Raw genomic sequence first — 21,768 nt, 5'->3', positions numbered from 1 at the left:
AACAAACAAAAAGAACTACTCAGGTAAGGGAGAGCTAGTAGGAGATTTGATTTCTACTTAGATTTGAGATTGTTTGGTGTGTAATTATGGGGAAATCACTGTTTCTAGTAAACGGTCGTGAAAATTTCTGAGATTAGTAGTAGTAATCAAGTGTTTACCAGGACCTAGTTGTTTGAATATTACCCAAATCTGAGACCCAGGTGTTTGAGTAATTCACCCATCCCTTTTCCTAAAGCCATTCTAGTATGACTTAAAAGTTACTCAAGGTATGTGGGGATATGGGATGAGATTGAATATGCCAAGGTATGATACACTTATGTATTACATACAATACCCTTGAAGAACATCTGGAAGAAAATCTCATAGAAATAGTCTTAAAACACACACAAAAAAAAGTATTTTGAAAACACAGAAAAAAAAGTATATTTTCCTGAGAAATATATCCACATTTCTTTAAATTATTTTTTATTCCTTAATAATTCCTATTAATACTTTAATAGAGATCCAGCTATCTCAAAGACTGTCCTCTGCCCTTTCAAATTGTCCAAACTACCTCTCCAAAGAGCTCACTTTTTCTCTCTCTAATCTCTCCCTCCCTTCTTTTCTTGAATATTTATTCCTGTCTCCAGCAAGTAATCTGCTTTCAAATATAAATCTCTCCAGCTTTCCCACCAACTTTATATCTCCATCTGCTGCGTAATAAAACACAAGACCTAGCAGGTTAGCACCATATCTTAAAAGGTACTAGAACTGAGGAGAAAGTCAAGAAGATAAGAATTATCCTTAGTGTAGGGGAAGGAGTTGCCATAATTGCACGCTCTGATTTCTTTCCTTCCTTTCTTTCTTCACCTGTGTATTGCCTTCTCACCTTTTTAACTGTTATTTTTTTTTTTTCTTTTTGGCATTATAGTACTTACTATTTTTAAGTTTAAAGGCCAGTTATGCCTCATTTGATAAATGGATAAAACCAATCACAAATCTGTGTACCTGCCTACTTGGTAAAGTAATCTTAATTTTTCATTATGTAGTGTTCTTTCCCCACTAATTGTTCACTCTGACCCTTTATGTCCTTGTGGGGCTATGCCTTGTATTTTTATGCCCTATAGTGTCTAATGCAGGCTAAGGCATGACACAGTGGTTAACATAGATTTACCCAGTTTGTGAAGACTTGTGCAGGGTGTTTGCCAAGGGATTGGAGATTTGCAACTTTGCCTAGTCCAGGATAATTATGTCCTCATAAATACCAGCCTTAAACTACAGCTCTCTGTTGACTAATTTAAAAGAAACTGCTGCTTGCTCTGTTCTCTAATGAGCTTAATTTACAGATGTATGTCCTAAACTGGTGAACTGGATGAGTTTATAATTAGAACTTAAAGTAGTGAGATATTGGTGATGACAAAAACTGTGCTTAATATTGGTGTTGAAAAAAGATGAAGAAAAGATGGTGGACAGAGAGAGGGGCGTACGGACAGGAAGTAACTTCCCAGAATGCTGTAGCTCTGTGCATAGGCAGCTTTGGAATGGTTTCTGTTCTCTCTGCCTTTCCATATTTTCAAAGACACCTAACTGGTTCACAATGAGGAAGCGTGTTGGGATAAATCCTTTTGGGGGAAACAAAGAAACTTACTTGCACAACTGACAGCCCTATCCAATGTGTTCCTACTCTATACTCAACTGCAACTCAGAGTGAGGGACAGAGTACATTTCTCAGTGTTTTCTAGGCAACAAACATGGATCTCTGTGTTTTAAAACATCTTGAAAAAAATAAAACATTTGAGTCATGGAAGAAAATACAGTATCTGTGAGATCCAATGTAGACCTCAATTAGATAGTTGCTTTGCAACTCTGGAAACCCATGAGTTATTAACCCTTTTCCTTTGTTAAGTATATCACATCTGCACTTTGCCTTTAGTAGAATTGTTTATCTCATATTTTCATTGTTGCTTATTGAATCATAGTACAAGAACAGTTCTTACCCAGTTGAAAATATGAATATCAGTTTTCACATAAATGTTATAGTTGATAATGACTTCAGTTACCCACAATTGTGTCCTTGACACCAATACAACTGAATGACATGGCCATTCAGTTGTATCTATTAGACATGGTATCTCTAATTTTAGCTAATCAGTCTGATGAATACCTATGCTTTTTAGAGAACTTTTATGTAATATAGCATGAATTTCATAGAAATAAAGTACTTTTGTAAAGAAGTTGCTATATCGTTTTCTTAATTTCACTCTTTAAAGCTAATGATTTCATTTAAAGCATTTTTGAATATGTAACTTTTATGCACAGTATGAATACACTAATCACACAGATAATTTCTGCAACAAGATTTCTCTTTTATGCAATCTTGGATTAAAGTTTGGAAAATCCTTTTGTCAGCCCAGTTGTAATAGATAAAAATAGGATATCAATAGGTACAAAAGCAAATGCAGCATATATAAAGATCAGCTAAAACTAGACCTCGAAAAGCCAGAGCGACTTCAATATCAGTTATCTGATAGAGATGCATAATACCAGAGGGAGGAAAAGTCACAGGTGTACAATCAAGCTGTCACACAGCAGCGGAGCCTGTTCTAAATCTGAGCAGTAATAGTTGCCATTTCCTATTTAGAAAAATGCCTTCTCTCATCCTTTATATTCCCGAAGTGCATATCTCCTGCAATCTTCTGTAGAACCACTGGACTCTCTGCTTGGTTTTGATTTTGAATTTTTTTAAAACTACCATGGTCATCTAGAATTGATTATAATCTGTCCTTTTCATCTTGCATACTTCTAAACTTCTAAACTACTATTACAATGATTTGATATCTGTAGATCAAGCTTCTAAAGAGAAGACAATAGGAAGGAAGTTTCTGGATGAAATGGCCAGAGTCAGAAACTATGGGATTATTGATATACTTTGTGAAATGACTTTGATACAGAAATTAATTAATATAAAATTATATGACTTTAACATAATAAAACACTTTGTTGCATTTACAGCAACTGTTGGATTTGAGTTTTAAAACCCAATCTGTGGTACTAATTAGAATATAGTTTTATAGCATATATGTGTAGTATAGTAAACAATTCTCAAGGGATAAAATAAAAGCAAATGGTATAAATTTTGCTTTGCTATTATGTGTCCACTTGGTATGTGCTTAACACACATAGTGTCATTTGATCTTTACAGTGAAACAAGTATTTAAAATTAAATACATTTCACAAAATAAACACATAAAATACATTTAAATAAAATGTTGAAAAATTAAATTTATTTAAAATCTGTCCTAACATAAATAAACACATGGAAAGGGGTTTAAAAGTTTGTCCCTAGTGTAGATATGTTCTATATAAATTAAAAAAGGGAAAAAATGTAATGTTTAGTGAAAAAAATATGAATAAACCTTGGGAGATGGGAATTAATAATAGTGAGTGACTATAGAGAGAATGGCTGTGTAAAGCATGCATTCTCAATGAGGAAACTCATTGTCATCCTCAAAATTACAGTTTGTTTAGGTAGGAGGTGGGAAAAAATAGGCCAAAATCTTAACTATTTCAATGGTTTGAGTAAAATCAATGTTTTGAGTTCATCTATATTTAGCAAGATTTTCTTTGTTGATTATTTCTTTATTAGGTAGAAATTAAATTCAATTTAAATTAATTAAATTAAAATGGATTTTTCTCCATAGGGGCATGATAATGAGACATAGGTTGAAAAGCAATGATTTTTTTAAAAAGTATAAAAAGTTGAAAAAATTTTCATGGTGGTATTTATTCCACTTGTTATAAATTCAATAACAAAGAACTTAAGGAAATACATCTATTTAGATTTTCTTGGTTGCACAAATACAGATATGAATATATCTAATGAACATTATTATTATATATCATGCCACTGTCATTTATGTGTCTATGACTAGAAAAGACCCAGTACATTGGTTTTTTATAGTCTTATAAGATAGTCCAGCTTAGGTCATCAGTGAACTCTTGAGTGAAATAAATGCACCACCAAATGTTATCTTGTCCGTACTTAATCCTAACATCTCTGATAAATCTACATATCCCTTCACAATGTTCACCATTGTGGTTACATTTTTATTTGTTAAGGGCTCTCTCGAAAGGGGCTGAACACTGAACTGAATACAGAATCCCCCCACGTAGTCTAGCAAACAAAAAATAAAAAGAGATTATATCTTTTTCATTTTTAACTTTCCATGTTGACAGCAGCCTAAGGAGAATTTGGATATATTAGCTGTGACATTCACTATTAATTCAAATCCAGCTTAATCTCAACACTTAAATCTTCTTATATGTGCCATTAAGCTATATATTCCAACCCCCAAGATAGAATAGTTGGTTAATAAACCAAAGGAAGATACTTTAGAAACAATAACAAAATTTCATCTTATTGAATTCAGTTTAACATTGCAGTCTGTTTCTGAATTTTTTTTTAATGTAAAACTCCCATCTACTTCCCTTCTTTAAAGCATCATGCTCTTTGATAATTTGATATGATTTCCACTCACACGGGCATTAGGATGAGATATCAAAATGATGTAAAAAACCAACCATTGAATATCTTACTCTAGGTTTGTATCCCTTCATTAGTCATCAATCTTGGATAGAACCATTTAATAGAATAGAAATGCACTGAATCATATTTTCATTTAGTTCACTTTTAACCATCTAACTTTCAATATAAAAGGATATTTAAAAAAATACATTCAAATTGCTAAATCCAGACATCATGTTTACAGCAGTCTGTTGGTACAGTAAACCCTCCACCAACACATCATCTTGAGCTCTTAAATATAACGAGCATTTTCTTTCCCTAAATGCTTACAATCATTACATTACATTCTTTACCTAAATGCTTACAAATCATTACAAAAATTATTTGATAATGATTTATGCTAAAGTCATGATCCTTTGTTCACACTAGGACCAAGGTGTGGGGGTGGGAAGAGAGAGGGAGGAAGAAGCAGGAGACAGAGACAACAGCAGTGTGAGTACAGAGAAAAAGGAAAAAAAAAATAAGTTGGCCAGAATAAAAAGTAAGAATTACCAGGTATTATTTATTATTATTTTAGCGGACAAATGTATAAATACTACTATCAAAATGTGAGTACTATCAAGTTTACTTTCACCATTTTCCAAAAATATGAAGTAACTGGCTACATTGCTTTTACAAAAAATATTCTTATAATGGCTTATAACACAAAGATGAAAGTAAAGGAATAAAAAAAATCACAGCAAAAAGGAAAAGAAAAAAAGTGTTACAAAATGAATGAGTATCAATAGTAACATAAAATTTAAAAATAGTTCAAAGGCAGCGGACTTGTTTAAGAACAAAAAGTTTATTTAACTGATACATGTTAGAGTATTTTACTTCAAGAAGAAAATTGACCGTAAAGAATCTTTGTAGTCAGTAACAATGGCAAAATGCACAAAATAAGTCTATCTCTGTGTCACTGATCAAATGTTTTTCAACACAGGTTTTCTTTAACTGCCTCCAATGTTAATTTAATTAGGCTAATCTGCACGACTCCCAGTCTCATTCATCTGTTTTACTGGGCTGGTACCCAGTGTACTCTGGGCCCTACTGAGAGGACAACCCCCTTCACCTCCATATGTTTTTGATCTGATAAAACTCTTCTCAAACTATGATTTTATGTAGGCTCAGCTATGTGATTCCCTTTCTCTGTTGCTAGTCTAGAATTCTGTATATATGGGGACTGCAATGTCCAGAATATAGACATTTGTTTCTCTTTTGGTTATTTCTGTTCAAATCTTATCTCTAAAATACAGTGGTAATAGGATGCCACATGAAGGATCACATCTCACAGAGGAATAGACCACAGTGGACTATTATCCTGTAGGTCTGGGGCCCATCGTCCTGAGTCTTTGACTTCTGAAATAATTTGGGAAATGGTGTGAAGCTGATGCTTCTTATTCTGATTCTGGTTAGATCCACCTGTCCAGTTCAAATGATCAATGTTCTCCAGAATTCACTTCTTACTTACTAAGTCACGTTAGACATTAATCTCCTAAAGACTCTGAAGTTTTCTAACATAACATAAACAACAAATAAACAAAAATAAAACTTCTTTAACTTTGTTTAACCAAGAATCTCTCAGCAGTATTTGTTAAAGTACCCTTTAATTAATAACATGTATTAAGGTCCTAATTTTAGAATTTATGGAGCTAAATTTGGGCAATTCTGACTTAGAACATTGTCTTTATTAAAAGTAGTTTGGGCTGTTTAACACTTCCTTCTTTTTACTTGACCCATAGTTTTATTATTGAAAATGTCAATATGTAGGCCATTAAGAGCTCATTTCATAATTTTTCCCCACACATAAGAATTTTTAAACAATATCTGACAGATGGCTGTGTATCTAGTTAGGAATGTTTTCCTGAGAAGCTATTCCATAATCTTCTGCAACCACCTGTTCAAATATCCAGCTGTCCCTCCTAATCATAAAGTATTTATTCAGATTTAACCAAAGAAGAAAATTAAATGTTTAAAAGTTAAAAAAAAAAATCACAATGATTCCTTGACATGTCTGTCTTAGCAACTGATCCAAGGAAAATGAGGAAGACATAGTTATTTTCAAGGAGATTTAGAATCTCTAACTCCATTTTGAAAGTTCAGTTTCTGATTCTAGCAGCATTAATAGTGACATAAAAAGTGATGTTCACTTATGCCTAATATTGAGCCTATCCAAAAATCTATAGTCCTCAATGTGTAGAGAAAAGTTTTGACATAATTCACAGTGGTGGCTGAATTAAAGGTCCACTGAGAACTGTTGGATACACTTCATTGGATCCTAAGATATTACTCATTTTGTCAAAACAGTCAGTGGAATGTCATCATAGTAAATGCTCTCAAAACACTTTCTGGAATGAGAGAAACTCAGACCAAGGAGCAGGAAGTCTGAGTGGTGGGAACCAAAGCTCAGCATTAAACGGGGTGGGAAGAAATGCCACGACACTCGGGGGGTTCTCAGAACTGTCTTTATTCTTGCTAATGACATCAGTGTTTCATGGGTTTTTGAAAAATTTGATTTATCACTGTTCAGAGTATAGATGTGGTGCTATAAAGTCGGACTTTTCTTCCTCAGTTGAAACCATCAACCAGAAACTGTTTTCAGATAAATGCTTTTCTTGTGTTGCTTAGACATTTATCCATTCTCATTCAAAAATACATTTCTTAGGGGGCAGGTATCTCCTTCTGAATGTTGGATTTTAGATCTCTCTTTAGTACCTTAGAAATTGTTACATATGTTCATGGATTTAACATCTACCATTTTAATTATTTTGATTCTAGATTTATCTTAGTTATTTTAAACTGTTTATTCTGGAGGCTGTAGAAGACAGAGAAGATGAAGGCTGCTCTTCAACAAACCTTTGTATAGGCTTAATATAAGCTCCTTGTATTTTAACCTTTATTTTTCTCCCAACAAGAACTGAACATGTTCTTTTTTTTCAGAACTTTTCTTTTAATCAGAATGTCTAGCCCATTCCTCCAGCAGCTACATCTGCTCTCTCTTCTACAATGCCTGGGCCAAACTTGTTTCTGACAAGATTTTTTTCAGATTAATTTTACCAATTCCAATCATCTAATGTTATCTCCCTTTGGCACCTATACATGGCCACTCTGCATTTATTATTTTTCTTTATACACGTAATTTACCTAATTATAACTATCTTAGGAAGCAGAGAACTGGCAGTGTCTCAGTGTGCTGTATTAGTGTTTTGATGATAATGTCTCATGTCTATACGTGTAACCAATAAGCACTATGCTTACAACTCCTTGAGGGTATCTTGGCATTTCTTGCTTTATAATCTCTTTGTTTAATCATTAGAGGGGGGACTGATCCCAAAGTGGGAGAAAAAATGAACTCTGAGAGGCACCTCCTACCCATACACTATTTTTCATGGAAGAGGGTACATTCTCAACTGAAAATCAATGTCCTACAATTCAGGAGTTTACAAAAATTCATTGAGAATTCTCATAAGTTTCCAGAATGTGGCCTCCTGCGTCCCTAGCTCCTTTTCCATCTCTTTTAATCAAAGAAGGAAAATAGACAATTTATATTACCAAGAGTTTCAACGTTTAAAGGAAATCTAATTAATAACCTTCCACATTCTGAATCAAATGATAAATTAAGAATCTAGGAGGAAATTTAGTGTTATTTTCCCCTCTGGATTAGAGACCACATTTGGGCCCAAGAACTAAATAGCCCACTTGTTACTTATTCAGCTGAACTGATTTTATTCACCTAATTGTAGGGGAAGCAGCTGGAGATCTGCAGGGGTACAGCAGTGCTGGTGGGAGGGAGCAGGAGGCACGCTGAGGGAAAAGCACCAGCTAAACCCCACAGTGCCCCTCCCATCCCTAGCCCTGTATAGGGGATGTATGACCTTCGTCAGGCACTCTTGGCTGCCCTAGAACAAAGGAAGGGAAAAACAAATGGTTAACAGATAGAGATAACATTCATGGAGGACAGGAGTCTCCATCAGTTTGTAACTGTCTTAATAAATTACAAGAAAAAAGCAATCTCCAGAAACCTGTAGACTCAATTTCCTGGAGCCCTAACATCACCTTCACCTCCATAGCATGAAAGATCTTATATAATCAGTCATTCCTCACAACCCCAGGGCAGCCTGGGGTTTGCCCATGGGTCCTGTGCCCGTGCTTTAATAAAACCACTTTTTTGCACCAAAGATGTCTCAAGAATTCTTTCTTAGCCATCAGCTCTGAACCCCACTACTTCAAACCACATCGTTTTGGTGATGTTACATGAGGCTTTGAGTCTTTTCATCTGGACGCTGAGCCTTGTGCAAACTTGACAAGTACTTCTCTCCTCTCTCTTTACTTTCACTTCAGGGGCTTTCCACGGAGTCTAGTCTTCCTGGAACACTTTCAAGGCCATTGCTCACGCTATGGTCATCTAGCCTGTGGCTACTCTGTAGGGAGGAGAAAGCCTGTCTGTTGGCTGGAAGTGGTTATAAGGCCCAGAAACTTGATGCCCTCTCTTTACTCTTGTTCTTATACAAAGTTGTCTGTCTTGGGCACGGGACAGCCACCTACGTCACCAGGAAGGCTGCCAGACTTAAGAGTCCTGTGTGAGGTTTCCTTATTGGTCTAATGTTATCCCCTCCACATCTCTGGTCCAGCCACTTATGGCCATGAGACCTCTACTTGGAACCTGCCCACACCAGTACCTGACTGAATTAAAACCCAACTGGGAACTGTTTCCTAGAGAAGTTGGCTATAAAAGACTACACATGTTGGAATGTCACTTAGACCATGATGCCTTTCTATCTTTACTGTCAATGTTCTGTTTTCTGTGAATGTCCTCTATCAACTACTTAAGGTACAAAACTGAGTAATTTCTTCTTGTAAATCTTTTCTAGGGTTGGGGCACCAGGATGGCTCATTTGGTTAAGTATCTGCTTTCAGCTCCGGTCATGATCCTGGGATCCTAGAATCAAGCCTCACTTCGGGCTCCCTCTCCCCTTGTTCCTCCCCTGTGCTCATGCTCTCTTTCTCGCTCTCTGTCACATAAATAAATAAAATATTTTAAAAAAGCAAAACAAAATGTTTCTAGTGTTTTTCATGGGTTAAAAATGGTGGGTTCTTCAAGGCAACATCAATAAAGCTTCACCTCCATGGCATGGTTTTGAAGGCAGGGTATCTAGGTCCTTGCCTAGAATGTAATAGGGAAGTTGGGGGGATAAGTGGAGGGGATGCTAGCATCCCTCCTCCAGGGCCTTTAAGGGCAGGGTGGTGATCATAGTGATTTTGTCCAGTGATGCCTTGTGTTGCTTTCACACCAGGAACCTCTGATATATCCTGCACATGGGATGCCATCTGGGAGTCAGTGGGGCAGGGGGAGGGCTTCCTTGGTAATGGACCTTCTCTCTTCTTCGGTTGCCAGGGACTGTGCCTTGGAATTCCTTTTAACTCACTGGAAACAATTCAGATTGCAAAATTTAAGAAATGACTGATCTCCTGTAATACTGCATGGCTTCAGTAGGATCTATCAGTTAGATCTCCTCTGCAAGAAGCAGGGCAAATGCTTGGTGGTACCCCAGGTCCAGGCCTTCGTGGATCTAAATCAGGACTCTAACCTAAAGGCCTAGAATGTGTCTGGCCACCAACCAGGTTAGTAAATTTCCTCCTGACATATTGGATGATAATTATCTAAATGGATCTCCTCCTGATAGAACCCAAGTTGCTGGAAAAAACACAGACCCTCCCTAATGCAGGGTACACATTCTCTCTCACTGTTCCACCTAAAAAAAACAGGTTGCTTTAGCTGGGCTCATTCATTACCTTGGTTAACATGTATGATAATTGGAACTAACTGTCTCTGGTTAGTCTACCTCAGGATGGGGACTTTAAACTCTTCGTTTCAGGGAGGTTCTCTGTCTTCTCCTGACTGACATAAGCTGCCTAATTTCACTTGGTGGAAAACAAACAAACAAACCTGCATCTGCTTACCTGTCCAAGCTGACAGCCTCCAAGACTGGGAGACTCCTTTCCCTGCCTTGTGGACTTTTATCCACCTCCAGCCTTCCAGGTGATACCTCACCTCTTCTGCCTTCCCCTCCCTGTCCTTCTGTGTCTGCATCACCTTGAGTGCAACCTGCATAATTGGTTCCTAAACCATCCATTGTGCCTCTGGCAGCATTGGCTCTGGAGTGTAGAGTATCTCCTTAGACTTAATACCTCCCACTTTGAATTTCCCCCACCAGTGCCCCAGGTTAAAATTGACAATGGGGAACAAACTGATTGACTTTTACATGGACCCTGGTGGAACATAATTCAGTGTTTAAACTAATTGAAACTTTTTATTCTATCTAGTTATACTGAAGGTTAAATACACTCATGATCTCTTGCAATTTGTCAGCAAAAAGATGACTTGAACTAATGGTTAATTTTGTCTGTCTCAAAGTTTTCATGGGTAATTAATTGTTAAGATAGTCCTTGGTAATCTCAAACTTTAAAGTTTTGCTTGGATGATAAATTGGGATTGAATTCATTGGATGTCTAGGTCTTTCCAAATAGAATGGAGTGCTAATGCATTGATTACTGAGCATAGGTTTGTGTTTTTGGCTTCTTAATGCAGAGAAACTAAGAATATTTCAGTTTGTTGGTAAACAAGCTTTGTGCTTAATTGATTCATAAATTTGCCATCAAAAGAATTCTGGTGTGACAGTTCACAATTGGTTACTACTTAGTTTCCACTGGAGACTAAGGTTTCTCAGAGCGCACACTTCTGCTGAATGTCATTAAGACAGATGGAAGTAATGGAGGAGACTCTGTATATAGAAGAGCAGGAGATATGTAAAAAAGCTACAAGGAATGGAGACACATTTTGGTTGAAGGAAAAGGAGAGTAATTTTGTCCTAAAAAGAGACTGGGTGTTTGGAGAGAAATGGCGTGGGACAGAATCTGAATGCAAAAGAAAGCTGTAGACCCTTTGTGGGGAAACCTTTGGAAAGGAAATTTATATGCCATCGGGATAAACTAACGTTGAAATGAATGGATTTTAAAAGTACACTGGTTTTGAAGATTGAAATTCTGGTCTTCTCTCTGTCCCCTACCCCCCCCCCCCCACTGAAAAAACTTTTCTGAAAGTGTTGGTCAGCTCTTGTTAAGAAAACATAAAGTTATTTTCTCTTTTCTTTGTCTGCCCAGTAAGAACAGTTTCTATGTTTTGTCTTTACCAGGTTTTTGATTACTTAGTCAAAACTTCTCAATATTACAGAGGCTAAATTTTGCTAGTTATTATATAACCCTACATATTTGCCTTTGAAATCTCTTACTGTCACCTTGGCTAAATAAATAATTAAGTTTTAAGTTTTATTATGATCTGTAATCCTGTTTAGGCATGGGATTTAAAAATTTCCTAAGGTTTTTTAGCAAACTTTCTCAAGATTTAAATTGTAAATGAAGTCTTTTTAGCCAACTAGATTTATTTAGTATAATAAATTATTGGAAAGTACTTTCAAACAAATAATGAAAAGTCTTAGGTTATATTTGGGTAAATGCTACAACTGTTCTAAAGATACATGAAATTCCTGAAAATCTAATCTATTTTGGTATAAGGTCATCACTTGAAACTCTAGTTATCCATGTTATGTCTCACAGAACTAGCTAGATTTCCTCATCAAGCTACATGATAATGAGCCCTCATCAGCTCTTTAACCATGTCCACTTTTGAGTCTGTTGTTTTTTGTAGTTTTGTTGTTGTTCACTTGTGAAACGTGTTTCATCTTGTTGCAGGGTTCTTATGTCCTGGAGTCCAAGAATGAATGTCACTGACACAGAAGGGTGAAGTGATCGTTTATTAAGTGAAGGTGAGAAGTGAAAGGAAGATCTCCGGAGTCAGAGGGGTTCCATCACAGTCGCCAAATGAGGCAGTTTGGGGATGTTGGTGAGGGCTGGAGCTGACAGCCAAGAAAGAATTCCTGGGATGTCTTCAGTGCAAATAGGTGATTTTATTAAAGCATAGGGACAGGAGCCATGGGCAGAAAGAGCTGCAGTAGGGTTGGGAGGAGGGGCCCATTATATACTTTCACAGAGGGCGGGGGTTAAGGGATAGCATAAGTCTCTAAGGAATTTTGGAAACAAGATTTCTAGGACCTTAAGGGGCTAGCTCTTGTTAGGAAAAGGTCATTTATTACTTTTTAATAAAACTTTACTCAATGAGAGCCTTCAGATGTATGTTGGTGGGTCATACACTTGGGGAATGATTGTCAACATGTATCTTGGGGGGTAGAGATAAAGGAAGTTTCCAAAGGAGTTTTTATATGTTAAAGTAGACTTTGGGGATCCTGGGGGTGGGGCTAAGATTGCCTTTGCCCTTGGCAAAGTATCCACAGCAAGGCAGCAGAGTCCCTAGAGGAATGCCCCTCTGCCTGTTGCAAGGACTTGTCAATGGGTTGTGTGTAGTGAGGGAATTTAATATTTTTTCTCCTGCCTTTGTTACCCACATCAATCATCAGGATGATTAAGAAAAATGACTTTATTTACAAAAAAAAAAAAAAAAAGCTTTTTAGTATCTTTAAAATCATAAAACTAAAATGGGTAAGAATTTCCAGAACTAATTAAAAGGCTGCATTAATCCAACTGAATAAAAATTAGTGACTTGTGACTAAATAAATTAAGGAAGATGATTATAATTTCTGTGATCGTTCTTTGAAAATTGCTGATTCTCTAATGTTTGCTCTTCCAGATTAAGGAAACTGTCTCTTAAGAGAACCATTATCTATAGAAATAATGGTGAAATATTCCTTTGTGAAGAAATTGAAACATTTAACTTTTCTCTCACCTGAACCCCCTGAAATTCAGAAACTGTCACTCAATATTCTTTCTTTCTTGGCAATCATAATTACTTGCCTAAGTTCAATAAAAATCTGTTCTTCTTATAACAGGACACCATTGGAAGCATTTGTTGTTCTACCAAGGCTTTGACTGGGATATTATATTTGAGAGACATGCACAGACTCATTGATGACCATACTGGCCTTATGTCACATGGAGCCAATAAAGTCCCTTGGAACTGTTGGCCTGATCCTTGCTTACGGAGGTCCTACCAGCTTTACCTAGCCAGTAAAATATGTCACTTCCTGGCAGGTGCAGGAACTTCAGGAGTTTTTGGGACCTTGAGAAAAGGAATTTGCCCAAACCTACAGGTATGCAGAATGTCTGATGGCAAGTATTTGGCTAGGCTTCTGGCCTAGAAAGGCTACTAAAAGTTCAATCTAGAGATTCCTTATAAAAAGTTCCAATTCTGGCAAAGCAAATTTTAAAAGATCTGTATGGCCAATCGCTATTTTTGCTGAACTTATGTAAATAATTATACTGAATTTGTTAAAATTTGACTTGTTTTACAAATGCATTAGTATTGATTTTTCTATCTCGGGCAAAGAGAGTAATTATAGAGAAAAATTTTGTTTCAATAACACATCTTTGAAAATGCATTAAATTTTAATACTGCTTATTGTAAAGTAGAGTAGATCCTAAATTCTTCTGGTTTCCTCACATATTTGTCTATGGCTCTCCAAGTATGGTTTCCAGTCTTCTTCCATTCTCTTAACTTAAGGTCATTAAAAACTAAAACTGCATTTTTTTCTAAAAGTCCTGACACTAGACAACTCAAGGCAAACTTCAGAAAAGTAGCTCATGTACAGACAGTTTTCTTGCTTATTATTCTATAGGGATAATAACCAGACCCCATATGCATATCATTATTGGAACAATAATTGTTGGAAAATGGGATTGATTACCCCAATATGTATATGAAAAGCTGTGGACCTTCCAATACAGAGGACATATATTACTTTATTAAATTCTTCACTTGAGGCTGGGTTATTTCATAAGTCTCTAAAATAATACAAAAAACCATATCCTTCCTAAACCTATCTGACAGTTATAAGCAGCTCACCCCATATAAACCTGGGAGATATGGTTTATTTAAAAGATTGGAAATAAAATACAGCATGAGGCTTAAACCCAAAATGGAAATGTCCATATAGCTTCATATTATGTACTCCCACAGCATGAAACTAGGACATTCCTCATCGACTCCTAATTCTTAATCAAGAATTAAACCTGTACCTTCCTCTTAGGAATCCAGTGTGCCAGATAACATGACTTTTTATTCCTATGAACTTGTGGAAGAACTCAAACTTCTTTTAAAATAAAAAGGATGGTTTTACCTTTTTTTCTCTTTCCCCAATTTAAACTGACAATTCCTTCTTTCAATGGGCCACTCATTGAAGGATCGGTAGAGACCCTTGAATTACAAACCAGAAAAACCATCTAATTCCCACTGCTGTTCCCACTCCATCTGAGGGTTCTTCAAGCCTGACACTAAAAATCTTCTCACCGCCAGCACTCAAGACTCAGATACTGGGTTTATCATTCGCTCTAAGCATTAACCTATATTTTCCTTTTGTTTCTATAAAAGTTACCCTTCTTAAATACCTAATCACTTAAGAAACAAAAGCGAGTCTATATGATGGCTAACACCACCTGCTACACAATTAAGGCCTTAAATGACTTTCAAAATAACATTATATTATTAAACACTAAAATAACTTAAATGTATAAAACAGTTCTATGAAACTGAATAGCATTAGATATTTTAACAGCAGCATAGCTTGGAACTTGTATATACATTCCCGATTACCCCAAAAAGGTTTCTGGGTTTCTAACTGACATGAATACTCAAATTGGTATTTTATTTTATTTTTTTTAAGATTTTATTTATTTATTTGACAGAGAGAAATCACAAGTAGATGGAGAAGTAGGCAGAGAGAGAGAGAGAGAGGGAAGCAGGCTCCCTGCCTAGCAGAGAGCCTGATGCGGGACTCGATCCCAGGACCCTGAGATCATGACCTGAGCCGAAGGCAGCGGCTTAACCCACTGAGCCACCCAGGTGCCCCTCAAATTGGTATTTTAAATGATCCTTTAGTGATTGGTTAAAACTCTAGACTGGAGGAAAATTATGGTCAACTATCAAAGGTCTTTTACTCAGGCTTCTCTTTCTCATAATAATATTAACATTATTTCATTATCATTTTCAGTGTTTCCCTGCCTGATGCCAAGACTCCTTCTCTGCTGACAGATTGAATCCCGCTCGCAGATGATCCTTTCTACTCCAGGAGGTTCATAGATATGCTGTCCACGTTGTATTCAGCTGCAGATTTGATGATGCTCTGCCTTTCATAACCCCCTTATACATTCCCCGACTGACCAATGATGACCCACAAGCCCCCTGCTCTGCAGGAAGAAGCTACAGAAGATGAGAGCTTGCACCTTCAACAATCTTTAAGATTTAAGGGTCAAATTGTTCAGGGGAAATGATGAAGGAGCCTAAGGCAAGCAGACAGCAAAGCAGGAGCTGACACCACCCTCCTCCCCATCAGGTGGGATAAATGTGACATTCCTCTGGGCACTCCTGGGTGCCCTAGAACAAAGGAAAGGGAAAAACAAATGGTTAACAGATAGAGGTAACAGTCTTGGAAGACAGGAGTCTCCATCAGTTTGTAATGTCTTAATAAATTACAAGGAAAAAAAAAGCAATTTCCAAAAACCTGTAAACTCAATTTCCTAGAGCCCTAACATCACACTCCCCTCCACTGCATACAAAATCTTATATAATCAGTTACTCCCCACTACCCCAGTGCAGCTCTTTTCACCCATGGGTCCTGCACCTGTGCTTTAATAAAATCACCTTTTTTTTTTTTGCACCAAAGACATCTTAAGAATTCTTTCTTAGGCATCAGGCTCTGAACCCCATTATTTCAAGCCACATCACTGGTAAGCATACGTTATAGAGGGGACTTGCCATTAACAGTGGATTAGTTCACAGAGGTGGCACCACACAAACAGTAACTTCTAACAGATTAATCTCACTGAATGCGGGGACCAGAACTGTCAGTGTCCCTAGTGTTACTAAGGCTGGGTTGACTGAAGTAGGTGGAGAGAGGGCCCAGGAGCTCCCTTTTTGCATTACGTCTGTTGAAACGTCGGCTCATGAGAAAAAATGAGGCAGCAAGAATAGTGTTTCCTCTAACAAAGTGTTATGGGAAGATCCAGAGGGTAGTCAAGAATATTCTACTCTCACTGTTTTTGGAGGAATGGTCCACGTGGGAAAGAAATTTCCATGTAAAAAGATAAACAAGAAAAAAAGATACACAAGGATGGGGAAAAACTCACATGGCACCAGTACAAAACTTAGGGCAAAATATAAGAAATAGAACAATTCACACAAAAGACAGAGCATTCACTGATTCTAGAAAGCAGTTGAAAATACTGCTCTTCAATAAATTGTACTTGCCAGGAAATTAAAGAAAACTTACGCTAAATGAGATAGGAATTGATAAAGCAACAGAAAAATGAAAAACTGATATCAGAGCATCATGATAATGCTACTTTTTTATATTTAAAAATATTTATGTGAAGACATGAATATATATAAAGATGAAAATGAACAGAGAACCGAGAACAGACATATGGGTAGTAAAGGGAAGATAACGACACCTGTAGGTTTATGAAAGAAATCCAAATAAATGAAATGGTCAGGAGTTCAAAAAATGATAAAATCACATTTTTAGGTAATGAAAGAAATGTTAGTAAAAATGAAATCACTCTCTATATTCGAAAGACTGATTCTAAGGCATTTCCTGTTGAAATTATTGAACGCGAAGAGACAAAACCAAATTTCTGTAAACATTCATGCCTCAACAGCAGATATAGTTTGGAAAAAAACCCCAAATGCAGGTGTAATGCAGCTGGAAAGAAGTTCACAATATAGACACTTTTAAAGGGAAGAGGGTGTTCTGAGAATTGTGTAAATGGTCAATTTACATTATAAAACCTATAGCAGGATATCCTCACATAATGCAAGAGCTGGGGATTTTTACTGAGCATTCCAGAAGGTCACTCACATTGTTGTGTATATGCATGGTATTTGTGAAGCTGTGCCTTCAGCCTGTGAGCCTGTCTGTGCTTCAAGACAAAACCAAATAAAATCAGTGGGATACTGTCCAGTTAATGAAAGGCAAATCGAATACAGTAACCACAAATGGAAAAGTCGAAGATTTCATACTGAATCTAGAAAATAAATGCAATGAGGACATTACATATAATCATACTAAAAAAAATTTACTTCAGTGCTTACAAAAAGGTGAAATCATTATAATAAAATCACAAATTTGGAAAAAACTGTTATTCAGGATAGAGAAGAAAGATTAATACATTAGAAACTAAAATACAAAAAAACAAAAAACAAAAAAAACAAACCTCAAAACCCCACAAAACAACCCACATCAATTCAAAAACGAATTCTTTAAAAACATGAAAAGAGAGGACTCCTGGCATGAATCAAGAAGAGAAAATACATATATTTGTAATTAGGAATAAAAAAGTCCACAATTACAGAGAGGAACAATAAAAAACAATTATTTAAATAATGTTTACAACAGTATCTAACAGAAATGAAAGGCTGAATAAATCAAACCATTTTCCAGAAAAATATGGATTTCTAAAAATGAATAACAAAACCCCGAGACATTCAGTAGAACTGTGTCTATTTTAACCCTCCCTTATGCATGTGTTGGGTCAATGTTGGGTCCCTCAATAATGGGCCCATGGTCAGAGGAGTGAGACTGATACAAGTAAGTTCCCCGGGGGGAGGGGCAGGATCAGTTTAAGGTTTACTGCATAAACAATAAAACGGCAGTTCAACCAAGGTGGGTCCGCTCTGGCTGAATAGGCCCTTACACATAAGCTCCTAAGCAAGTGAAACAAATTAAATTTTCTAGATTCAGATAGTTTTAAATATTTAAACAAATAAATTTGCTGCTGTTTAAATAATTTTGGAGCATAGAAAATAAAAGAAAGCATTCCATTTGTTTTTTAATGGTTACGTAACTTTGATATCCACACAGGGTAAAGGATCGCATAAAATATATTTGATTATAAACAAAATATTAAATAATATATTCCAGCAGTACTTCAAGATCATCAACCTGACTCGGTCCGGTGGATGAGGAAACAGAAGGCTGCCTGAAGACAAAGCAGAAGTTGATACTTTAACCACCAGTCCCCACAACACACACTCCAGAGTGGGCCCTGGGTGACTTTCTTCCCTGAATCTCCAACTCTGCTAAGGTTAATGCCTTGCTAGAGGGAACAACACAACCTTAACTTGATAATGGCAAGACCTCTGGTATCTTGTAGGTCTTCCTTAGCATATGAAACTTCTTTTGAAACTTCCCTTTTCTTTACCTCCTCCGACCCCATAGTATACGATCAGTCACCCCTCACAACCCCAGGGCAGCAGCTCTTCCTGCCCAGGGATCCTGTCCAAGATCTTTAATAAACAACCATTTTGCACCAAAGGTGTCTCAAGAATCCTTTCTTGGTCATCAGCTCCGGACCTCACCCCACGAACCTCACTTATGTTCTAACACTTCATCGCCATCCCTATCCTGATATCTCTGAGGTCATATGGTGTCGTAAATTAGTGAATAAATAAATTCTTATGCACATATTAAATGGTTAAACTGCATGATCAAATTTTTATGCCAAAGACATTTGGTAATTTTTTAAAAGACTTTATTTATTTATTTGCTGGAAAGAGAAACCGCACGAGAGAGGGAACACAAGCAGGGGGAGTGGAGGAGGGAAAAGCAGGCTTCCCGCTGAGCAGAGAGCTGGATGCCAGGCTGAATGCCACACCCTGGGATCATGACCTGGGCCAAAGCAGGATCAGTGGACTGAGCCACCCAGGTGCCTCGACATTTGATAATATTTAAAACCAGTCCTGACAAAGCTCTGAAGTGAAATAAGGCTAGAAAGAATTTTTTTTCCACCTAAAGGGGGGTATTGTGCTCAACAGGAAACAATGGGAACATTTATTTTAAAAGCAGAAAAAATATAAAATTGTCAATCTTTGTCATTTCTGGACATAGGCCATTAAGCAAAATGAATTAAAATATAACCAGTCAAAGTAAGGAGGTAAATTTTTAATTATTTATAAAGAAAGCAATTAAAAGAAAAAAAGAGGAACACAGCAGTTTATTATTAATTAAATCTTTATTATTTTATTATTTATTTATTATTTTAATAATCTTCATTATTTAAGTAGTAAAAGTTTATTATTAATGATAATTATTTATTATCATTTATTATTAATATATTGATATCAATATATTATATCTATATTGTTTATTATTAATTATTATTATTTATTATTAATTAAATAAATGACAAAAATTCAACCAATTTGATCTAATTGGCTTTATTCACCAATTCGTGAGTTGGGCAGCATCCCATCTACCAAATAGAGGAGAGCTCCAAAGGGCGACAGATAAGGAGAGGTTTTTAAAGGTAGAGCAGGTGTGGAAAAACAAAATTATTAGCAAAGAATTCATTGTTTTAGGCAAGGTCACCCTTGTAGGGGATGGAAAGGATCTGTCAGTAATCTCCTAACGCTGACCAGGAAAGTCCCATATTGACTGGGAAAAGGTGACATTTCTAGGGGTTTGACACTGCCGTCAGGTTTGGTATTATGTCTTGGTTACTGACTTGGGGCCTTAATCAAAGGGATGCCATTGTGGGCCTGTAGTTTTCTTTTTAACACATATAATGACAGTCTTGGTGACAAAAATCCAGAAACCACAGATTAAATGTCCAACTGATTTGACTCCGTAACCTGGAATGACAGATGCATGATGCATAAATATAAATATCTCAAGCACTTATTGAGACACTTTAAGACATATATTATAATCAAAGGACTTATTTTCTTAATAGACTGGGATCTTTCAAATCAATAAGAATAAATTAATTCTTTGCTTTAAAAAAAAAAAAAGACTAATGCAATCCAAAAAAGAGATATTTGAAATTAATGAAAAGACAAAAAACATACCAACTTCTTTAGGAATTTTTAGCATGCCAATTAAAGCCCCATGGTATGCAATATTACCCTTATTAGAGTACTAACAGTTGTTTAAAAATTAGCATTTGTTGTTGAGAAAAGTTTGGATATAGGATGACACGATGTCAGAGTCTGTGGTCCTCTAGAAGATACAGGAACAAAAATTTAAGTTCAAAGTGATCAATTTTGGAGGTATTCCCAGGATTCCCTGGCAAGAAAATCTATTAAATGAGACAGGAAAGGCTGGTTACCACTGTTGGAAACTGAAACTTAGCCCTGTTGGGAAACTCTGAAAGACTATGTGCAATCTATCTCGGCTTTTTCATCTAAGGGACGAAGAAATTGAGATTTCTATGCTCTTCTAGCCTCTCAGTTTCCATCGGTCATTAGCAGAGATGATCTGCAGATAATCTAGCAGAGATAGATAATCAAGAGGACTATCTCCCAGGTGGTTCCATCTTGCCCCCTACATGTGGGCCTAGCGAAAGGTTTACATGAAGAATCACAGATGTTTACAGTTAAACATCCTGGACAAGGGCTGGACCTTGAGTGTCAAGAAAGCATGGCTGGGACTCCAACAACTGTCTTCCTCTCCCAGTCATGCAACAAATGACTTCCAGATGGAATCCATTCCACTATCCATCTGTCTATCTACCTATCATCTATCTCTGTCTATTTATCTATCATCTATCATCTATCTGTGTTCTATCTATCTATCATCTATCTACTATCTACTCTATCATCTCACTACCTATCATCTCACTATCTATATCTATCTATCTATCATCTATCTAATAGCTATCTATCATCTATCTATCAATCATCAATCACCTATCCATCTTCTATCTATCTATCTATCTATCTATCTATCATATATCTATCTGCTAGCTATCTACTACTATCTATAAATCTTTGTCTATATATTCCCACCATTAGGCAATTCTGCAAGTTTGTGAAATATGTGCCATTTTTGTGGACATGTCCTTGAGTCTATTATGCATTAATTTTTTTCTAACATTCTCTTTCTAGATTTGCTATGTCATGTCCTATACAAATAAGTCAGATTCATTGTTTCTTTATAATTATGGATGTTAGGAAGTCATTTCTTAAGTCTTTATGCCAATTTTCCTATTTTCTATGTTTTCTTTATGTATGTAAGCATGTACCTGTTAATCTGTTAGTTACTATTAGCCACACTTTGTGCTTCCCAAGGTGGGGTTATTTTACCAAGATTATGTGGGACTGTTTTGTTTTTCTTTTATCTATGTATTTTCTAATCCCATGAATATGTCATCATACATTTCTT

The 21,768-nt window shown here is 36.3% G+C and overlaps 1 long non-coding RNA gene across 1 annotated transcript in view; it reads left to right on the top strand.

Moving 5' to 3' along the window:
• LOC131828216 (uncharacterized) overlaps positions 1–18,909 on the top strand; it is a 129,526-nt gene extending 110,617 nt beyond the window's left edge. The window contains exons 3-6 of the long non-coding RNA XR_009352290.1: positions 12,293–12,366; positions 13,444–13,704; positions 15,601–15,942; positions 18,529–18,909. This is a non-coding gene — a long non-coding RNA (uncharacterized LOC131828216). The remainder of the gene's footprint in view (positions 1–12,292; positions 12,367–13,443; positions 13,705–15,600; positions 15,943–18,528) is intronic.
• Positions 18,910–21,768: the final 2,859 nt, after the last annotated feature.

Source organism: Mustela lutreola, chromosome 3, assembly GCF_030435805.1.
Source record: "Mustela lutreola isolate mMusLut2 chromosome 3, mMusLut2.pri, whole genome shotgun sequence".
Taxonomy (NCBI): domain Eukaryota; kingdom Metazoa; phylum Chordata; class Mammalia; order Carnivora; family Mustelidae; genus Mustela; species Mustela lutreola.
Note: the sequence above shows the minus strand (reverse complement) of the source record. Positions and strands in the feature narration are given on the sequence as shown.